A 22235-nucleotide genomic window follows, 5' to 3' on the forward strand; every position below is an offset into this window, starting at 1 on the left:
GCTGCCCGCATGGGGAATCAGTAGCAGTGATTTGAAATAAAACTTAACAACCAATCAGAAATAGCAAACTCCCCAGGACAAGCTTTGCTGTGCTCGACTCACAGTCTTTGTTCATAGCTAATGAGCTATGGTTGTTTAGAAACACATGTTTCTTCCATAAGATTTAATGATTTCCTAATATAGTGACTTGCAGCATACTAGAGCATAACACAGCAATTATATTCCTATAATGATGGCCATTATAGAGGACCTTTCTCTGGATATTGTATGATGTTGGCAAAGTCTAACACCAGGCTTGGTATGGCACAGACTCCCGTAATGAGGGCACGGCAGCCATGTTGTAGTCCTGGTCCATCGACTACTGTTGCCTTGAAAATGGTGCACGTTTATTTGGTAGATTTGCTACTGTTTGCTATGGTTTACAATGTGGACAGTCATCAGTCACAATACTCTTGGGTGTTAGACCATAACACATATCTGATTAGTGAGATATCAGCCCAAAAGGTTCAACTTTACACACAATTCAAGGTGAATTACTAAACTGACAAGTTTGGATGAAGATAAACGTTTGGATGGAAGATAATATAATCTAATATTTGTCCGGAATTCCTCTCAGGGCCTCTGGGGTATGAAATATGATTATGGAAACACACCAAAATGTGAAAACGTTGGACATGTGAGGGGAGAATCCTAAAAATGAAAGCAAGAGAGGGGCTAAGTTGATTAGACGATTGGACAGGGGGTGTGTGGTGCGAGGGCTGGCAGTACTCCGGTCCAGAAGGGCTGCTGGCCACGTGCCGATCAGGACTTGTGACTGAGGGGACTATCAAAGGTAAGGACTGCGGCCGGGTCGGGATACAAAGAGACCACTGAGCAACCGGCCTTTTCATTTCATGCCTTACATCCATGCCCTTCTGCTGCTGATTCAATTACAACTAATCACTCAATTAAAATCACATGCAGGGGCAAGTAACCTCTTTTTCAAGAGCCTCAGCTCCAAAATAACTATTTCTACATCCCCCAGAATGTCTGGTGAAGAGAATTCCTACATGACATGGCAGAACAGGCCCATTATCCCATTTTTAGCACCTTTATACAACCAGCCATTAAATTGGCCACTCGTTAGTAAAATACATTAATCTGAGGACATACTGTATATTTTTTTATTTAACTAGGCAAGTCAGTTAAGAACAAATTCTTATTTACAATGACAGCCTACCCTGGCCAATCACGGCCAGATGTGATGCGGCCTGGATTCGAACCAGGGACTGCAGTGACGCTGAGATGCAGTGCCTTAGACCGCTACCCCACTCAGGAGGTTCTGAGGTTCATTTAGGACCGTTATTCTTTGCAGTGGTTACAACTTTTTGTAGTTTTCTCCATGCTACAGTATATGGACACCAATATTAAAGTTATATAAATTCTTCTTAAAGTGGATCCAATTATCATTCCCCTAAATTACATGTTTTAATGTCTACCTCTCTTTTGCATTCCTTAGATTTATTTCCCAGGCTACTTAGAGCCAGGGATTCTCCCTCCTCTCTGTTCTGCTCCCTACAACACTAGCTGCACGGCTTTGGTGAGGCCTATAGCACACATAGAAGGGAGAGATTGCTTGCAGAGGAAGATGTGAAGAAGAGGAAATGGGGTCTGGCATGTTGACTCAGGAGTAGGCCCCTCAGGACCCCTCAACGGACAGCTATTAAAGTTTAATTGCTAGCCTCGCCTATCATGGAAGTCCTCAGAGCTCTGTAGGGGTAAATTGCTGAGCTACTGGGGAAGGAAGGTAATTTGTTGAATAAGGCCCAGTCATGGTTTAGGTAGGAGATGTCTGCCCAGCTAACAACAAACACTCTCACAACTTTAGAGAACATTCCCTTAAGAGTGTCATTAGGCCATTACCTAATGTTTTCATGAGAACGTTCCAGTGATGTGCAAGGACTGTTTCAAGACCACTCCCTTAATATCAAACAGAACTTACCCAGAACGTGGTTACCATGTTTTCAGAATATTCAATATTCAATGTTGTAGACAAATTTCATCAGAACATTGCAAGAATATTCCAATGTCCAGTTTTCTGAGGGTTTGGAGAATTTTCCATCAACGTCGAGCCAAACATTCACAGAACATAGTTGCCATGTTTTCAGAACATAAGATAATGTTCTCTCTCCCTATAATTGTTAGCTGGGTGGGTGTTCAGAGGATGCTGCTCACCTGACACCTGCGAGCCTGAGAACTCAGTGCTGCATCACTACTACATCTACAACATACCATGATGTTACTGTAGGTTACAGTGTATGGTAAAGTAACAAAAAACACAATGGATGTTCGGGAAAATTGTGTCCAGCCCAATTTCCTCTTTCCCTCCCAGGAAAAATAAGGAGTATCTGAGCTTTGTTTCTGGGTTATTTGCATAATTCACTTTGATGGGTGAATACTTGTCTCCATCCCTCGGTCTCTTTTGTATCTGAAGATTACAAAGGGACTGTTTCCAGCGCCACGCAGGCTACCAGGAAAAGACTATCAAAGGGAAGGACTGGGCTTTCAAGTCAGGACCCTTCGATTGTATTACAGATTGGTTCCAGGTGAGGCAGCTTTGGTAAGCTCAGCCAGAGGAAAATTGCCCTCCATGGAGTGCCGGCGAGACGCAGGGAGGCTTCACGGTTGGCATGGCACTCCAGAATTCCAAAACTACTCACGTTCAGCAGGATTTCGGAGGGATGAACACCGGACCTCAAAAATCTTGTTGTGGTTGATCGCAGTTACATTAAAAGCTAAGCCAGAGAAAGGGGTACACAGGGTGTCTGTCTATTTCAAAAGATTATGTTGGAATAGCTGGATAGTGCGGTCATGCACAGACTTCAACTGTCGCCATAATGGTCAAATTATCCCTTTGATACCCTCAGAAAATAAGTCCAGGATTTATCTTTCAAACTGAGATATTCTCCAGCTCCTCTTTGGTGTTAACATGATTTTGTAAATTAGAGGTTCATCTTCATTTCCATCTCATTCACACATCATGACAGGAATCTCTGTCTGCAGCACTCCTGACTGCTGAGAATCTTGTAGCTTTTACTAAAGAGAATACCAATCCTATTGACTAAGACTGACTTCCGGGTGGTGTCTTGGTTAATCTGATAACAGCTATTTTTGAGGATTGATATGAATGGTATGAATGACACTGACAAATCACAAACATGGACATTGTTCTTGTTTTTCTTTACGCAGATTGGATTCTCTTGTGTTTTAACACAGTGACAGAGAGGAAATTCCTTGGTATGTGGAATGGAGGCAGAAAAGGAAGGTTTGGTGCAGCACAGGTGCATACGGAACGTCGATCTTTGATATACCTGTTGATAATAGAGCAGATCCTCACCTTAACTCCCTCCCTCACTGGTGTTGCTGTATCTCTGCTGTCTGTCATCATCTTCTTTCAATAGACCCGTGCCCACTGCCCATGTTGCCAGGTCTCAGAGCCAAACCTGTCTGTTCAGTTAAACGCATCATAAACCAGTCCTCAGAGAAACACTAAACAGATCTTGGATTGTTGTACATGTATGTAGAGCTGGTTGTCCTGGACTCCCGCTGCACGCAGCAATGTCAGCTCTGATCTAAAGCAGGCTGCGTGTGGAAAGGCCAATTAGGCAGAGACTGTTCTGAGGACAACGTGGGCGTGCCAGGCCTTGCCATTCTACATCACTCACCTGCCCCGACATATTGTCCCAGACACTGCAACATCTGCTCATGTTTTTGAACTGGGGGGATTTAAAAAAAAAAAAACATCCTTAATTGGGTGTTCTTCTTTGTTGTCAATGTTTTTTGAAGCAGAGCACAAATGAAAAGAGTAATATATTTTGGTTTTGCAATATGCTATACAACAAAGGTACACATCAAATGTCCACTGCCAGCATCCTTCAATGTGTCCCAGTCTGGATTTCCTCTGTGATACTTCTGTCAGATATTAATCTAATTTGACCCCTTTTCAAAAAACATACTGTATGTCCTAGCTGTGTCAATCATCAACGTTCTACTTCCAAACAGCATCAGATAGCAGAGTTAGTAAGACAGTGGACCAGCTTGAGTGAGGAGGCCAGGTTATTGGCGTGGGAAAAATGTAATCTTGTAGTGGTTCACCAATTCCCCACTGATTAAGTTTACACTGAGAGGAAAGATTGTTTCCACCTTTGCAGAGGGCCGAGCTCAACAACAAAGAGTCTTCGATGGACCTCAGTGCATACTACAATCACTCCACCCTCCTCCTAGGCCACATAGAGCAAATAAGCTGTTATTCTACTGTTGTTTGGAAGGATTGCAGAGGGATTGGTCCTGTAATGAAAAGAAAATAGAGGCGATGTTCCCATGACGGATATGGTAAACCGAATCGAGACAGGGCGCACCGTTGGCTCTGAGTTCACACCTCTGGTCCCGGAGCACCCTCCCTTAACCCCCACCCCCAACCCTCACTGACTCACCCTTTCCAAAGAACCTGATCCGGCCTGGAGGCCCATGAGGTCACGTCCTGGTGAGGATTTGTTTGATTTCTCTAATCACTGCTGAGGCTCTTCTTGTCATTGTTTGCTTTGTAGAACAAGCAGTAAACACACATGCTTAAGATGGTTGTATGGCACACAGACAGAGAGAGCAGAGGACAACTGCTGGAGGACGCCGAGCTCTTGATTACATTGAAGGTCATGGTAATTACTTTGTCATGTGCCTGTCCTGAACTACTCTGACTGTGCCGATGGTATGTCAAAATATGACGAGGCCATTGCAATTGATTCAAAACAAATTGACAAGAAAATATACTGGTCATACGTCACACATAACGTGAATCCTAAGACATTCCTAAGTGAACAGCAGTATTTGCGTCGTCAAACAGAGTGCCACTCCATATGTTAACTTAGAGATCAGCTCAGCTAGGTAGGTATCCAGCCTTCTCTTGTAAACAGAGCTTTGTTTCTGTTGGACCCTAACCCCCTCTCTGGTGGTAGGGGGTCAGTGGGGTCACCCCTGATTGGACTAAATGCCAGGCCCACTTGCCAAGCCGAAAGGCAATGTGGGAGCTTCAAGACTGAGTGGAACACTCTGGCCATGTCTCACAGGGGGAAGAGGTGGGGGCTGGGGGTAGCTGGACCCCTGAAGAGAGAGACCCACAGGGTGGGAGGAAGCTGGTGTGAATGAAAACCAGGAGAGGGAGGAAGTGCAGTGTTTATGCTGCTCATGGTCTCCTCTCTTCACTGTCAGGGAGAAACAAGCCCTGCTGGAGGTAGGTAGAGCCTGCCTGGCCTGGCCTTACTCCACTAACAGGAGAGCCTGCAGGGCCAGAACCCTGCTGCCTGTTACTATGTTTAGGCTTTGCTCTCCCCCTCTCGTCAGGACCCCAGCTGTCTACCCTCGGAACTCCCTGCTGCTCCATGATTTGGTGGGAAAAGGAGATGATATGGGATTGATATGGATCTGTTTCTGATGACAGGTTCGTCCTGATTCATACGTCTACATTTTAGCAGAGACATGTTGATTCTTTAATAAGAAAAAGTGACTAAGTATAGGATTTAGTGCCAAAAGACGTTTTCTGCCTCGGCTGATCTGTAAACTGTAAGTGGTTGGAATTAGCACAACCAAATGTAATGCAACTCTCTGCAGAGGACACGCCATCATAACTTTGTCATAATAATCCACTGTCCAAAAATCTCTCCCGTAGAGTTCGGAGGCAGAGTTATAGTTGTTTATTGTTTGGTACTGTGTGTTGTCATGGTTAGATCATGACGTGAGCAGTAATGGTCTTTTCTCAAATCTCATTTGCTCCGTTTCCAGATAACCATCAGTTTTACCATATTTGAAAAACACATTTGTTTGTGTGGAGTAATAGTACTCTGGTCATTTCTTCAGTCTTTGGCTCTCAAAGGGAAATCTAATTTATGTTACAATGACACACTGTCCACTGTTGGTATTTTTTGTTTTGACTGGTTTAGGTCAGGTGATAATGACAGTGTTATATTACATTATATTCGAGAGAAAAACAAGATACTGAATAAACGATGTGATTCACATAATATCACATAACATACCAATGCATACTGGTGGTCTGCAGTCACTATCTTGTGGCATAAAACACGTCGACTGGTCTTTTGAGCATTTCTTGGCATGATAAACCAACAGGATTCAAAAGCTGCGGATGTGGCCCTTGTGGGTGAAATCAATTGAGAGGTACACAATATGCCATGTTTTCCTATTTTACCTGACGTGAGGCCATTCTCCAACAATGAATGCACAGTCACACCACCACCAGGTCTGGAACTGAACTATAACTACATAATGAACCATCTGGTCTCTGATGTTGGACTACAACATTGCACACAAACACAGACACACACGCAGCAAGGGCCTGCACACTGTCTCCAATCACACATTTACACGCATATACACGTACACACACTCTCTTACACTCCCTGACACGTAAAAAAACACACACACACACACACACACACACACACACACACACACACCCACACACACACACACACACACACACACACACACACACACACACACACACACACACACACACACACACACACACACACACAGGCCTGTTGATGTGTGTGAAACACGTAGGTGGATCTCTGCAGTGCGTCTTTATGAGCTTTCAACTGCATATAGTGTGTTTTGAAGTCTCCTTTCAGGGTCTTTGATTGGACGCCACCCGCCCATTGCCTGCCAGGAAGTGTGTCTGATGTGGAGTCTGTATGCTCCGCAGACTTCCTGGTACTGACGCATGCCCATGGTGTAATGTCAAACCCTACCTTATCTTAACAGCTCCTCAGCCTCAATCTAAACCCTGACCCCAGATCATCCACAGAGCCCCACCACGTCAGCCTTTCAACCCATCACCATGCCCATTCTGAGGCCTGCTGGGCCGATGGGGTCAGCCAGCGCCTCACGTCAGCCCTAAAGAAACAGGAAAGAGAGAGAGTGGCTCATGTTATTCAGAATAGCAACCAAAGGTAATTAAATTAAGCCTGTCTCTGTTCCTGAAGTCTCCTTCTGAGGAAACGGTGACAGGTTCCAGAGCCCTGGTCCAGTCCAACCAGACTGCAGAGAGACACCGCAGAGGACTGGGGAGTTCTGGGACACACAGGAGTCACAATAGACCCTTCTCCTCATGGAAATACACCAGACATCAGCATGTGTGTTCAGCTGTAAGCATGCTAGTCAGAAATGCTCACGCACACTGTTTGGGCTAAATCTGTGCACGCTTGCTCATGCACATGAAAGCATTCTGCACTGCACATTCTTTTTGGGGCGCAGTCATATAGCTAATTTTGTCTATGATCTGTAATTGCATGTCCTGTGTTTCTCATAACCATTCCACTGCCATAGGTTCGGTCATACTGTGTTTTTCAGAGCAGGCCTTTCTCCTCCTCTGTCCCCATGATTTATGTGGAGCATATGTCTTTTATCTGTGATACAGTTGAGTGTAGGCTCTCTTTTTCAATCATCCTCTCCCAGTCCCTCTTTTTCTCTCTCACTTGATATTTTTCACCTTCTGTATGCAAGATGTTCCCTGGAGAAAGGGGTAGTTCTTGATCGCATTAATATTACTACTCACCTCCCCTTCCTATCTTAGGCAGAGATAATTTTAATGGTCTCTCATCCTAGTTAAAAACTGAATGGTCAACTATTTTCATTTTGCTGCATATTTATCCAGGGAGCTGACCATCTACTCGAAGAGCTCTGCTTCAGAGATTTCAACAAGCTCGTGGATTGATACCATCAACAGGAATGAGGATACCTCCAAAAACATGTTTCTCGTTTGACTCGTTTGGATAAAATGTCCATTTCTGTTATCTACAGATCAGTTTTGTTTTGGTTTTCGTAAATGGATAGATTTCACCCGAGGTAACAGTGGAAGTCTAAAACCCTCCATAAAGCTAGAACACAAACACCGGTCTGAAGCGGAGGCTCTCTGGCTCCAAGTTTGGGTTTAGATTTCCATCTGAATCGATTAAAATCTGAATTTCAAGTAAACATGACAGATTCCATCTGCTTAATTGAAAAAACAAGAGAGTTTTGATGACAAGAGCAGAATGTTTTAAAGAAATGCACAGCTAGGTATTTCAGGTCAACTCATCACTGTCTTTTCTCCTATCCTCCTGTTGTGATCTAGTTGAGACCCTCTTTGTGTGGCCAAGGGGTTTTCATTGGCAGAGCACACAGAAATATCACAAAGTGCTTTGATGCTGATTTCAAATGAGACTTAAAGTGAAGCAGACAAAACGTGTAGTCCAACATTGAGCGTAGCAGGTCACAGACTCCCATTCTACTATGTGACCCCTCCATGTGTGTCCAGGCTTGGATCTGAGATGGAAGAGCAGTGCAGTTGGATCACAGTGGGTGAGCTCAGATTTAGTAGGAGACAGAGTAACACCCCTGGATGGAGTCAATCACCCCCGGAGGAAAGTCTGAGATCCAGCACAGGGTGTGAGATCCAACCCCGCCTCTCAGTTCGTAGGAGATGAGAGGAGGAGAGAACCAAAGATCCAGTACCCATTGGGACCCCTTTACTTTCTGCCCTGCAGGATTTAATTATTGATGATCCCTATTTTCTGCCTTGTAGTAGTAATAGGAGTATCATTTTATGTCATGTATGATCTCTTCAAGGGACACATGTTTGAAAGGCCATCTGAAAAGAACGCCATCTCATAAAAAAGAATGGTAGGAGACAAGGGAGTGTGCCACACACCTCTTGTCTATATTCAGGGAATGAAGAGGGTTGAGGGATTTCATGCACAGTGACTGAACAGTACCAGAACCAGAAGTGCTCTAGTATAGAAAATATGGTGATGGTTTAAAATAGGAGATAAGGTAATGGCCTAAAACATAAAATACATAGACACATTACACAGACTATAATGGATTGGTGGGGAGGTGCATCATGGGATGGCTCTGTCTTTGTTGCCCAACTGTAACACAGACACACACATGTGCACACAAACACAAACACAATGGTTAAATTGGGAATAACCCTAACCCTAGTTTCATGTCCACATCCTGGTTCAACCCTAAACCTATCCTCAACCACAACCCTAACCCTAACTTCATGCCCACATCCCAGTTCAACCCTAACCCTAGCCCCAACCCTAACCCTAACGCTAGTTCCATGTCCACATCCTGGTTCAACCCTAACCCTAACGCTAGTTCCATGTCCACACTCCGGTTCAACCCTAACCCTAGCCCCAACCCTAACCCTAACGCTAGTTCCATGTCCACATCCTGGTTCAACCATAACCCTAGCCCCAACCCTAACCCTAACGCTAGTTCCATGTCCACATCCTGGTTCAACCCTAACCCTAGCCCCAACCCTAACCCTAACGCTAGTTCCATGTCCACACTCCGGTTCAACCCTAACCCTAGCCCCAACCCTAACCCTAACGCTAGTTCCATGTCCACACTCCGGTTCAACCCTAACCCTAGCCCCAACCCTAACCCTAACGCTAGTTCCATGTCCACATCCTGGTTCAACCATAACCCTAGCCCCAACCCTAACCCTAACGCTAGTTCCATGTCCACATCCTGGTTCAACCATAACCCTAGCCCCAACCCTAACCCTAACGCTAGTTCCATGTCCACATCCTGGTTCAAACCTAACCCTAGCCCCAACCCTAACCCTAACGCTAGTTCCATGTCCACACTCCGGTTCAACCCTAACCCTAGCCCCAACCCTAACCCTAACGCTAGTTCCATGTCCACATCCTGGTTCAACCCTAACCCTAGCCCCAACCCTAACCCTAACGCTAGTTCCATGTCCACATCCTGGTTCAAACCTAACCCTAGCCCCAACCCTAACCCTAACGCTAGTTCCATGTCCACATCCTGGTTCAACCCTAACCCTAGCCCCAACCCTAACCCTAACGCTAGTTCCATGTCCACATCCTGGTTCAACCCTAACCCTAGCCCCAACCCTAACCCTAACGCTAGTTCCATGTCCACACTCCGGTTCAACCCTAACCCTAGCCCCAACCCTAACCCTAACGCTAGTTTCATGTCCACATCCTGGTTCAACCCTAACCCTAGCCCCAACCCTAACCCTAACACTAGTTCCATGTCCACACTCCGGTTCAACCCTAACCCTAGCCCCAACCCTAACCCTAACACTAGTTCCATGTCCACACTCCGGTTCAACCATAACCCTAGCCCCAACCCTAACCCTAATGCTAGTTCCATGTCCACATCCTGGTTCAACCATAATCCTAGTCTCAACCATAACCCTAATGCTAGTTCCATGTCCACATCCTGGTTCAACCATAATCCTAGCCTCAACTATAATCCTAACCCTAACCTTGGTTTATGCTACTTTTATTCTTCTTTTTATTCTCCTTTTCTCTTTGATCCAGGTTTTAGGAGCCCAGCTCCAGGTAGCTCCAGCTCAATTTAACCTCTGGCGCTACTGTACATACTGTACATGCATGCACATTTGCGCTCACAGCATTGCGCTAACATAGACAAACATTTCAGACCAAAACAACATCTGCAGATAGCCTAGCAGTTAGAACATTGGGCCAGTAACCAAAAGGTTGCTTGTTCAAATACCTGAGACAACCAGGTGAAAAATATGTTGATGTGCTCTTGTGCAAGGCACTTAAGCCTAATTTGCTCCAGGGGCTACGTACTATGATGGCTGACCCTGTAAAACAACACATTTCACTGCATCTGGTGTATGGAACAATACAACCTTGTTTTTTGTGCATGTTTTACATTTCCATCCTTAAAAAGCTAATAGACAAATGTTAAAATATAACAGGAAAATGATTATGTAGTATAATTTTCAGTAGTTCTTTTGGGTATATGAGATGTAATATATTAAATGTTTTCCCCTGGAAGTGTAACTGGACCTGGAGAGGGATTAATGATGAGTGACAGATGAGTTTCAAAGCCAGTCTCCGAGCCGGTCACATGACTGTGAACCTCAGTCAGGTTCCTGTCCCTAGGCAGGCATCCCAGTAGTTCCCATGATGCCCTCTGGGCCTGGCTCAGTTTGATGGCAGCGCCAGGCCTGCTCTGGTTTCACCTTGCCAGATAAGATCGGCGCGTGTGGATTCCTCAGCTCGCTGACCAACGCAGGTTACCGTTGACCCCTTGGAGCAGCTTAAATATTGCCCCAGGTTTGGGGGTTCAATAGCCAAACTCAGTCACGCAACACTACAACAGGAAGCCAGGGTCAAAGTTAGGCAATTCCTCTCCTATTGGTATGATTTAACTGACTTTACACAGTCATCTAAACTTCTTTGCTTACAGCAATCCAGACCATCTCTCTCCTCTCTCTTTCTCCCTCTCTCTCACTCTCTCCCTTTCTTGATAAGTGTTGTAATGTATCTGTGCAGGGCCTGCTTGGGCCTCACAGGCAGAGGAGTCTGCTTTGTGTCGGCTGAGCGAGAGAGAGAGAGAATATGGGCCCCACCAGTTCTGGGTCTCTCCTAAAGACTAGAGACTCTCTAGTCAAGAGTACACTAGGCCCCTCAGCTACTCAGCCTGGAGAGGCCTGCTGAGGAATAATGGAGTAGAAGAGGCGAGGATTAGAGGGGCATCTCACAGAGCTCTTTTCATCTTTTTATATCTCTCTCAATTAACTTGCTACTCCCTGCTGTCTGGGGAATATATGGTTCTTTACATGGAGGGGGATTTGTGTGCGTGTGAACAACATATAAAAAAAACTAGGGATACCAACTCAGACATTCAGCATCAGAGAGCATTCGCATTAGGAACATGTTGAAAAGCTGTGTGCTAATTTCAACCGCAAAGAGCGTGTGCTGTGGATCAGAAAGGACCTGTTATCCATGTGCCTCATAATGAAACACTCTTCCTTTAATGTCACCCATCTCTCGTTTACTTTAGGGAGGGCATTCTCTGAGTGTCTCTTAGGTGGCTCACTGGGTGCTGTGTTCATATCAGACATTACATTAAGCTAATTATGTAATTCCCATTCATATCTTCACAACTTTCACAACCTTACCCCAAGAGTAGCAGTTGAACTACAGTATACAAGGCATGGTGAATAGAAGTTCAACATTTTATATCAACATATTTTTATCAAATGGTAAATAAATCAGCTGTGGCAGCAGAGGTTATTGAAGTCAGCGAGGCCACTCTGTGGGGTCTCCTTTAGGGTGATGCTGAGGGACCCGCAATGCTGGGGAGAGAAAGTCAGCTAACCCTGCAAGCCAATGGGAAGCATACATACACCCAAACTAGAGAGAGGGACACCCCCTGCTTATAAGGAGTATAGGACATATCTCATACAAGGCAGCTGGTGAACAGACACCCCCCCCCCCCCCCCCCCCCAACCCACAGCCTCCCATTTCCCCCATCAATAGAGGAGGAGATCAGGCCTCCACTCTCACTTCCCTCCTGGGGAAAGGAATATTTATCTTTTTGATTTCAATCTTGGCACCAAATGCTGCTCCTAGCTTCCTCCATATGGGCAGCCATCCCTGGATCCTCATAAAGACAGACACACAGGGCGAGGGGGAGACACAGAGATAAAGAGAGTGAAAGAGAGAGTTAGCTAGAGGGAGGGTCTGTGTGGAGGCCGAACACAGGCCCCTGTCCCAGCCTGCACATGGATGGATGTGTACCCTGATGGATGTCTGTGGTAATTACCAGCTGGGATTATCCTGCCCACCCCCGGCAGGACGCCATGTCATCCCTGAATGGTGCACGTGGCAGACAGACCAGGGGACAACAGGCTCACTGAGCATCAGTCTGCTGCCTGGTTAGTAGTAAACACACTCCTATGAACTCACCATGTTATGACTGGCCAGTGGTTTCAGCTGGCCACTCTGTAGGATACGAGACTCTTATAGCCTCTTTGAAAACATCCAAACTACCGGAGCCTTTGCTGGTTTGGTCTTGTAACATCTGCAATCCAGGACATGGTATATTTGGGTTTGAAATCTAAAGCTAGGGAATACATCATATTGAGCTGAGATCCTAAAAACAGATTAAAGCATGGAATTGTAAGTAATTCTGAACCAGCCCCCAACCAAAACCTCACTGTATTTGCATGATGGTGCATAAAATGGGCCTTGTATAATAATGATGGGTAGTTACAACCGTGGACTTTGTTTTTCATCTCTCTGCCGCACATATGGCCCATGAATTATCAATGTAGTTTGGCTAATTTAAGGGAGACTCTTGGTGGGGTACACACATCCCCAAACGACTCGAAGAGTTGAAGATCCTGCCTTCACACACACACACAGAGAGAGACAGAGACAGAGAGAGACAGAGAGAGGTGGGGCAGGGGGGACAAGAGCGTGAGAGAGAGATAAGGAATCCCTTGGTTTTAACAGTGTTTTAAATGAGCTAAAACCAAGGGATTCCTTATCGCTCTCTAACACTCTTTTCCCCCCCTGCCCCACCTGGTCACATGTGGCGAATACAACGGGTGTAGACTTTACTGTGAAATGCTTACTTACGAGCCCTTACCAACAATTTAAAAAAATATTGTAAACCAAGAGGAATAAAATACACAAGAATTAAGCTATATACAGGGAGTACCAGTGTCACGGTTGTCGTCGGTGAATGAGGACCAATACGCAGCAGGTACGTGTATGCTCATCTTGATTTTTATTAACTACAAAAATGAACATACAAAATAACAAAACAAACGAACAACTACAAACAGTCTGGTAAAGCATACGGCTTACACACAGAACAATCACCCACCAATAACACATACAAACACACCCTAATATATGGGACTCTCAATCAAAGGCAGATAGACAACACCTGCCTTCAACTGAGTCCCAACCCCAATCAACCAAACATAGAAACACACACACTAGACTAACCATAGAATAAACTAAACATAAACCAAAACCCGGAAATACTAAATCAAACACCCTTTACACAAACACACCACCCCGAACCACATAAAACAAATACCCCCTGCCACGCCCTGACCAACTACAAAACAATTAACCTTATATACTGGCCAGGACGTGACAACCAGTACCATATTACTGTGCAGGGGTATGAGGTATTTGAGGTAGATATGTACATAAAGGTAGGATAAAGGTACTAGGCATCAGAATAGATAATAATACTACTAAATTAAAGAACAGAGTAGGGCTAGCATTTGATGAGTGTGAAAGTGTTTCAGTGTGTGTGTCTGGGTTTGTGTAGTGTATATAGTGTATATATCGTCTTGTGAGTGTGCATAGAGTCAGTGCAAGCAAGATGGTGTCAGTGCAGATAGTCTGGGTAACCATTTAAATTACTATTTAGCAGTCTTATGGCTTGGGGGTAGAAGCTGTCTCGGAGCCTGTTGGTCGGAGAGCCGATGCTTCGGTACCATTTGCCGGATGGTAGCATATGAACAGTCTATGGCTTGGGTGGCTGATGTCTTATGCAATTTCTCTGGCCTTCCTCTGACACCGCCTAATATAGAGGTCCTGGGTGGCAGGGAGCTCAGCCCCAGTGATATACTGGACCGTCCGCACCACCCTCTGTAGCCCTTTGCGGTCGAGGGCGGTGCATTTGCCATACCAACCGGTGATGCAGCTAGTCAAGATGCTCTCAATGGTGTAGCTGTAGAACTATGAGTGGAACCAGAGAGATTCTTACGAGATGTAGGAAAGCCAAAATAATATGGAGAGCTGATAATGGAGAGAACCTTGAAAAAATGAAGGCGGAGAGTAAAGGAGAGGTGAGGAGAGATACAGAGACATATTGTGAAAGGGAGAGGGGAAGAGAGGAGTAACCGTTGGGGCAGCTGTTGAATTCCTGCACCCGTCTAGGCTGCACTGAGTGGAGTTGGGCTGAAGTGTTTGTGGGGCTCCTGTGGTTTTTCAGCCAATAAATCCTCTGCATGTATTTAATCCAGTCAGAATGTGCAGCAGGAGAGGAGCGCTGAAGGATGTACGACCATTACTCAGCAGCCCACATCAGAGAGAGGAGCTGGGGATGCATAAACTCCCACCTCCCCTGCCCCTGTCCCCGGCAGCCCAGGAGAGGGCCAGACTCTGGGGATCACTGTTGAGGTGTGAAGAGGTCTGGTGCTCTAGAGGCCTGAAAAGCTCCATGTACTCGCAGGTCCTTCACCAATTGATCCAAAGTGTTAGACATCCTAAATCTGACTCTTCAGACAACCCTTCTCTGGCCATCTGATTCATCAACTAGGACTATGAGAGAAAGTAAGGCAAGAAAAAGAATAGATAAAGGAATAAGTCAGATGTAGGCTTAATGATTGCCAATACAGTGTTTCCAAATACATCAGGACATGAATATCGAGTAACACTTGCTGTTACTGTGCACATTTAGTTGATCAGTGTATCATGTTCTCTTTAGCCTGTATTGGTATTCCTTTTCGGTTTCCCTTCATTCATTACTAAAAGTGAAAAGATTTGACAGAGGGCAATGCAAGTGCATCATAATATCCTCTAATGTGAAGAGGATGCTTTAAAGTGCATGTTGTTCTCTTATAAACAAGTTCAACTCTGTCCCTATAGGTTCCTCTTTTTCCCTCCTCTTGTGTCTCTCACAAACTGTGCAGTTTCGCTTCTCTCCTCCCAATCTGTGATATTAGCGCCATCTTCTGTCTATAGGAGCTATCAACAGGTGAATCTCCAATAGGTCGGTTTGTGTCTGACTTCAGACAAACACACTGGTCTAGTCCATCGTCTTTACCTCATTTTCCATGAGGCTCATCCGTTGACTCTGTGATCCGCTCCTGTCCTGAATGGCTGCTGAATAGTGATGGAGTCGTGATGTAACAGACGTGACCTCTTAAATAAACGCTGCTCTGTCTCAACAGGGTTCAGTTGCTCTCAGGCTCAGCCCTCTCAGGCTCAGCCCTCTCAGGCTCCGGGAAAGACCTGCGATTGGAACCAGACGCCCTTCATGTCGTTTATTAGAGGTTTACATTCTGTTTATACTCTGGATGCTATGATGAAAACAGAAGTCTCTTATGGCTTTCCATCTGAGACTCGATGAACTCCAGCGACAGAGGGTTTTATTTGGGGCAGACGTGTGTCAGGCCTGTGCACTTGTCCAATGGCCTGACTGAAGACTGGTGTCTCCAAGCACTTTCACCAGGATGGTAACACAGGGGTTCTGTGTTGCGGATTCATGGCCATATCCATTCACAACCGAGGGGACTGCGTGGATGTTGCCCCCTTAGGAGACGGCAAACTCTATGAGGGATAGGCTATATAGGCAGTCGTTATGCTGAGTAACCATTTGGTATGCTAGAATTTATAATCAGACATGAGTTGCTCTGATGTGTATGCCAGGCCATGTACCCTCCTGGTGCATGCACACATACAGAGCCATCATCATATCTAGGCAGAGAGACAGAATTCTGGAACCGTTCATTTTGTGGATGGAGCCAGTTCAGAACTCATTCTATTTTCATTCCTTCTTTCACTTCTTTCCTCCCTCTTTGCACACAAAGAGGACATCATCCCTCTCATGTGGTCGTGATCCTTTCACAAGCCAAACGCTAACCATTTATTTATGTCTGTTAGCGCTGTTTTTCCAACTCCCCCAATTATGACAGACTTAAACATTTTCAGAGACCTCACGTGCAAAACCGAAAACATAGCACCATGGATGCAATTATCTTTCTCAGCAGTGTTCCAGGAGAGCGAGAGACAGACAGAGAGAGAGAGAGAGAGAGAGAGCTGTGATCGTTCACTCACTGGCTCAGAGAAAGAGAAGGATTACTAGAACTGGAGCCTGAGGAGGGGATGTCAGATGGGGGCAGGGCTCTTTAGGAGCTGTCAGTGACACGGGGTAAGGCGCTCAGATGGAGACGCTCCCATGACAGGCACAAGCAGGGGAAAGGTAATGGGGAATGATTTGAGCTTCAACTTAATTCCACATGAAAGCCTTTTTAACCACAAGACAGACTCGATTCTCTTTTCAGATGTATTCTCTTTTTTTACGTCCATCCACAGCAGCTTCCATAAATAGCCTATCAAAGCACAGCTCAACAGTTGCGCAAGCGTTTACTGTCAGGGGACAATATTCAGATCATCAATTCAGCTCTAATGGAAGGTTCTCAAGCATCTCTCAGGGCCCAGATGTGTTAGTAATGCCAGTTTGAAATGAAGTCTCTTACTGCTCCTCCTTAATCAAATTACAGTACATTTTCCCCCCAATATCAGGGGTGTAGTTAGTTTTTACCCATAAATAATGAGCTTTGGTCAATAAGGGGAGCAGATCTCACACAGACTCTCATATCTCTGGCCATCCATCTTAAAGATTAGACAGTAAGAAGATCTGCGCCAAACCAGACTACATTGAATAATAACAAACACATAAATTAACAGAAGACAGGAGAGACATACAGCTGTTCCAAACCCCAGTGATGGGGAAGAGACAACAGCTGCTTGTGTGTGGGGGCATGGTGTGTCTTCAGGACTATTTTACATTTGGGTATGTTATTGCTCACTGTTCATGTGTTGTCCAAAAGCATAGATCACTGCAGCACCCCGACCTGGACAGACAGACGTCTCAGCAGCATTGCTGTGTATCAAACCATGATCCAAGATACAGAGATGGAGATAGAAAGAGACTGAAGGGAGAGATACTGAATGGCATCACAAACCACCCACTATTTCTGGCATAGGCACATTGAGAGCTGTTTAAAAACATGTGTGCTGCATTATTTGATCAGAAAAAGATATAAAACTCGTTGAATAAGTGTTTAATAACATGCAAAGAAAATCAAAACAATCTATGAAAATGTAGCTAAGCATTTGTTACTCTCTATTGGAAATCAAGGGCCATCAATTTACAATACTGTAAATCACCTCAATGTAATTTCTTTAGAATGCTTAATGTATTTTTTTATAGCCAGAGTAGGAAAATTCATGGAATTGAATTGAAATGGATAAATCTAGAATTAGATCACGGTCCCAGGGTTCAATGACCAATTAGCCTGCCTGCCGTTTCTGACCTGAGCAGTAGTACATCATTGTCTCACCCTGCTGTCATAATCGCTATGGTGCCAAAGCAGCCATCGGAGGGTAGGCTACAGTGTGGCTGACCCATGAGGTAGGCAGACTTGGCTTCTGGGGTGGCAGAAACAATAACGCCAAGGGAAAGAACCAATGGGAGTGACAATTATAGGGAAGGTAATCAGGAAGGTGATGGAGTCCAGGTGAGTCTGATGAGGTGCTGGTGAGCGTAACGATGATGACAGGTGTGCGTAAAAATAAGGAGACTGGTGACCTTGAACACCGGAGAGGGAGTTTATGTGACAGTACCCCCTCCCTGACGGGCAGGCTCCAGCCACAGGACGCCGACCAGAGGGACGGTCCCAGGGACCAGGACTTGGCCGATTGCTTCTGCTGAGGCGCGGGAACCTGTCGAGCCGGTTGAGGCATGGGAGCCTGACGAGCCGTCTGAGGCATGGGAGCCTGACGAGCCGTCTGAGGCATGGGAGCCTGACGTGCCGGCTGAGGCATGGGAGCCTGACGAGCCGGCTGAGGCATGGGAGACTGCCAAGCCAACCGAGTCTTGTGAACCTGTCGAGCTAGCTGAGGCATGGGAACCTGACAAGCTAGCTGAGGCATCCTTGGTAGCGTCGGCCACAGACGCTTGACGGGTCAACTGAATCTTGTAAACCTGACGAGTCAGCTGAGGCATCCCCGGTTGCTCCAGTAGCGGCACCCGGCCCGACATCACCTACAAAAACAACAAAAAACACTCCCTAATGCTCCCCTTTGGTGAGGCGTTATTCTGTAACGTGTACGCTAAGAATCGGGAAGCAAGTACAGGGAGTGTATTTAATAAATAAACAAACATTTAACAAAACAAGAGTAGCGTACAGACATTAAACACAGGAACAGAAACAATAACGCCTAGGGAAAGAACCAAAGTGAGTGACAGGTATAGGGAAGGTAATCAGGAAGGTGATGGAGTCCAGATGAGTCTGATGAGGTGCTGGTGCGCGTAATGATGGTGACAGGTGTGTGTAATAATAAGCAGACTGGCGAACTCGAACGCCGGAGAGGGTGCATACGTGACACCTCTCATATGGGTGAAGTGTGTATGGGAATGAGTGCCTGTGAGGCTATCTAGGAACATCTGTGTGCCTGTGTATTTGTATGTGTGTGGTGGATTAGTTGCATGTGTGTATCACCATTGATGCTGTACTAAAAAGTACTTTGGTCATAAGCATCACACTGCTTCTGACTGCAGGCACTGCCATTGTGCCACCTTTGACATTTAAAGAGTAATCCAGAATCATTTTCAGACAGCAGAGAACTTCCTAATGGCCCTGGGGCCCAAGCTCCCTGCCATCCAGGACGTCTATATCAGGCGGTGTCAGAAGTTGGCCCGAAAAATTGCCAAAGACTCCAGCCACCCAAGCAATAGACTGTTCACACTGCTACTGTAACTATATAGCTTCCGTCCCTCTCCTCGCCCCAACCTGGGCTTGAACCAGGGACCCTCTGCACACATCAACAACTGACACCCCACGAAGCATCGTTACCCATCGCGCCACAAAAGCTGAGGCCCTTGCAGCGCAAGGGGAACAACTACTTCAGGTCTCAGAGCAAGTGACGTCACCGATTGAAACGCTATTAGCGCGCACCACCGCTAACTAGCTAGCCATTTCACATCGGTTACACTACCATCGCGTAAACAGGACCACAGCAGCGGCTTTTGGACCAACAGACTCCAAGACAGCTTCTACCTCCAAGCCATAAGGACTGCTAAATAGTTAATTAATGGTTAACCGGACTATCTGCACTAACCCTATGCACACCCACAAGACTATTTGCTCTCAGAACAGCCTCAATTCGTCGGGGTATGGACTCTACAAGGTGTCGAAAGCATTCCACAGCGATGCTGGCTCATGTTGACGCCAATGCTTCCCACAGTTGTGTTAAGTTGGCTGGATGTCCTTTGGGTGGTGGACCATTTTGTTACATTACAGTCTTATTTTAAACTGCATTACATGTTTCAATATACACACACAATACCCTACACACAATACCCCATAATGACAAAGCGAAAACAGGTTTTTAGAAATGTTTTGAACAATAAAATTAGAAATACCTTATTTGCATAAGTATTCAGAACCTTTGCTATGAGACTCGAAATTGAGCTCAGGTGTATCCTGTTTCCATTGATCATCCTTGAGATGTTTCTCCAACTTGATTGGAGTCCACCTGTGGTAAATTAAATTGATTGGACATGATTTGGAAAGGCACACCCCTGTCTATTTAAGGTCCCATAGTTGACAGTGCATGTCAGAGCAAAAACCAAGCCATGAGGTCAAAGGAATTGTCCGTAGAGCGCCGAGACAGGATTGTGTGGAGGCTCAGATCAGGGGAAGGGTACCAAAACATGTCTGCAGCATTGAAGGTCCCCAAGAACATAGTGGCCTCTATCATTCTTAAATGGAAGAAGTTTGGAACCACCAAGACTCTTCCTAGAGCTGGCCGCCCGGACAAACTGAGCAATCGGGGGAGAAGGGCCTTGGTCATGGAGGTGACCAAGAATCCGATGTTCACCCTGTCAGAGCTCCAGAGTTCCTCTGTGGAGATGGGAGAACCTTCCAGAAGGACGACCATTTCTGTAGCACTCCACCAATCAGGCCGGGACGGAAGTCGCTCCTCAGTAAAAGGCACATGACAGCCTGCTTGGAATTTACCAAAAGGCACCTAAAGGACTCTCAGACCATGTAAAACAAGATTCTCTCGTCTGATGAAACCAAGATTCAACACTTTGGCCTGAATGCCAAGCGTCACGTCTGGAGGAAACCTGGCACCATCCCTGCGGTGAAGCATGGTGGTGGCAGCATCCTGTTGTGGGGATGTTTCTCAGCGGCAGGGACTGGGAGACTAGTCAGGATCGAGGGAAAAATGAACGGCGCAAAGACCAGATGGATCCTTGATGAAAACCTGCTCCAGAGTGCAAAGGATCAGCTTCCAACAGTACAATGACCATAAGCACACAGCCAAGATTTTGCAGGAGTGGCTTCGGGAAAAGTCTCTGAATGTCCTTGAGTGGCCCAGCCAGAGCCTGGACTTGAACCCGATCGAACATGTCTGGAGAGACCTGAAAATAGCTGTGCGGTGACGCTCGCCATCCAACCAGAATAAGCTTGAGAGGATCTGCAGAGAATGGGGAAAAACTCCCGAAATACAGGTGTGCCAAGCTTATAGTCACACCTAAGACTCGAGGCTGTAATCACTGCCAAATGTGCTTCAACAAAGTACAGAGTAAAGAGTCTGAATGCTTATGTAAATGTAATATTTACGTTTTTTTTTTTTAAGAAATGTGCAAAAATTTATACAAACCTGTTTTTGCTTTGTCATTATCGGGTATTGATGAGGGGAAGGGGGAAAAACAATTGAATCAATTTTAGAATTAGGCTGTCATGTAACAAAATGTGGAAAAAGTCAATCAAGGGTTCTGAATACTTTCCAAATGCACTCTAGCTCCATTCTTGTGTAGTCATTCCTCGTGTCACCATTTTTCTTTTTGTTGTTATTTTTAACTGCATCATTGAAAAGGACTCATAAGCAACCACTTCACGGTTAAGTTTATCTGTTGTATTTGGAGCATGTGACAAATACAATTTGATTTAGGCCTACTACACATGATCACTTAATGATTATCAGGCACCTGTTAATAAAACATTTGTCGACTATTAGAAAACAATATGATCAAACACAGTACAGTATGAAGATAGGCTAACTGTGCTCCTCCAATAGAAATCCCCGATCACATTCGTAGGCGATGTCATGGCGACGTTGTTTAGCTGAACTAACGCATAGAACACTCTCCCCTCTGCACAGGCCATACAAACGCTTCACACCGCGTGGCCGCTGCCACTCTAACCTGGTGGTCCCAGCGCGCACGACCCACGTGGAGTTCCAGGTCTCCGGCAGCCTCTGGAACTGCCGGTCTGCAGCCAACAAGGCTGAGTTCATCTCAGCCTATGCTACCCTCCAGTCCCTAGACTTCCTGGCGCTGACGGAAACATGGATTACCACAGATAACACTGCTACTCCTACTGCTCTCTCTTCGTCTGCCCACGTGTTCTCGCATACCCCTAGAGCATCGAGCCAGCGGGGTGGTGGCACTGGAATCCTCATCTCTCCCAAGTGGACATTCTCTCTTTCTCCCCTGACCCATCTGTCTATCTCCTCATTTGAATTCCATGCTGTCACAGTTACCAGCCCTTTCAAGCTTAACATCCTTATCATTTA

The sequence above is a fragment of the Salmo salar genome, chromosome 26 (genome assembly GCF_965601325.2).
Source record: "Salmo salar chromosome 26, fSalSal1, whole genome shotgun sequence".
Lineage (NCBI taxonomy): Eukaryota > Metazoa > Chordata > Actinopteri > Salmoniformes > Salmonidae > Salmo > Salmo salar.